We start from the raw sequence: 1,641 nt of genomic DNA, 5'->3' as shown, positions 1-1,641 counted from the left end.
ATCATTGATTAAAATATTAAAACTGATTGTGGGTAGTTATGAATGATACTACGAACATATGATTTTGAAAAGAAATTGTGTTTGAAGGTTTACATTGGAAAAAACTAACCATCTATGATTCTTTTTCTCATAGCATGAATTTCACTAATGAATTAAGGAAAAATGTGATCTTATGTGATTGAAAATGTTATAAAATGGGTGCACCTTGAGCATTATTGATGCACAATTATGTTAGGTAGTTGATTTGTTACACGTGGACTAGTTTCTTGTATTAAGAGGTGTTTGTCTACTTTGGATTAGATATATAGAAATATTGCACATAGAGATAATAATTACTGATAGTTTGGTCAATATTTAGATTTATTGTGACATTATTTAATGGAAATAAACTATGGGTCACTATGAGAGTGATTTTACTACCTTATTATTATGAGATGAAGTCCTTAACTTGTGACATGCCTTCCCAATGGAGATATCAAAAAAAAAATATTGAGTTAATTTACTTTTCCTATGTAATTGATTGAAAGGTTTTATCTTCATTTGGTTATAAAAAATTGTGTTACTTTTCTTTGCAAAGATGGTTTTTTATATATACATATGGTAACCGTGAATAGATGGAACCTTTTGATTAAATGGTAGATAGTGTACTACACAATTTTTTTTACTACTATTAGTTTTTCTTGTTTAGTCTTCCTTAGGCTAGGTATCTTTCATATCAGTAAACATTTTAGGGAATCTTATTAGCTTCATGGTAGGGAGGTAAAGAAATCCTATGATATTCTTTCCCTTATGTTTCCTAAGTAGGTTCTTGAACTCCTTTCAAATTGATCATCTTGTTCATACCATCTCAGTATCTGGGTAAGTGTTATATAATATATGAATCTCTTTTAAATTTAATTATAATTAAGAATTAATGTTGATTGGTCAATATTCAAAGGACCTTGACTCTCTTTGACTTCTCCATTTTACAAAGAATGTTATTGTGTCATTGGTTTTGCAGGGGCAATCTTTACACTCAATATGTAAACCTTAAATATTAGTATTGTATATCATATCTTGCCTTAACCACTAAATACTGGTACTTATCTTCCACTAACCTTAAAAGAAATGTGTCATCATATCTTTCCCTAAGCCAAGAAATAGGTGGTGTTTGTCCCTTAGATTAGATACATGTATAACCTATCTCATTCATGAGATTCTACATCAATTCAAGCATTTTTACAACATTTATAGAACTTCATTATTGTTGTGTATGATATTAATGTTTTTAAAATCAAAGTAATTCTTTTTTAAGATGTGAAAAGTTTATAGAAGATGAGATGTACATTTATGTACAAATAAAAATATAATTTTTTTACAACTAACAATTACTTTTTAGGTTCTTTATACATAATTTATTAAAAACAAATCATCTAATTTAGTAGAAATAAACCCTAGTTATTAGAAGTAATTTTTATATGTTGCAAAACTATGAAGGAAAACCATAACTTCTTATTAATATTTTTTTAAAAAAATGTGTAAGCATAGATAAACTAAATCATATTGAAAGTGCACATCCTAGTGAAGAAAAGACATGTTGGATTTTTAAAAAGTAAATTAATAATATAATAAATAAATAGAAGTAAAAATATCCAATTAAGT

This window comes from Cupressus sempervirens, chromosome 10 (assembly GCF_028749045.1).
Source record: "Cupressus sempervirens isolate cs-2001-9-10 chromosome 10, ASM2874904v1, whole genome shotgun sequence".
NCBI lineage: Eukaryota > Viridiplantae > Streptophyta > Pinopsida > Cupressales > Cupressaceae > Cupressus > Cupressus sempervirens.
Note: the sequence above shows the minus strand (reverse complement) of the source record.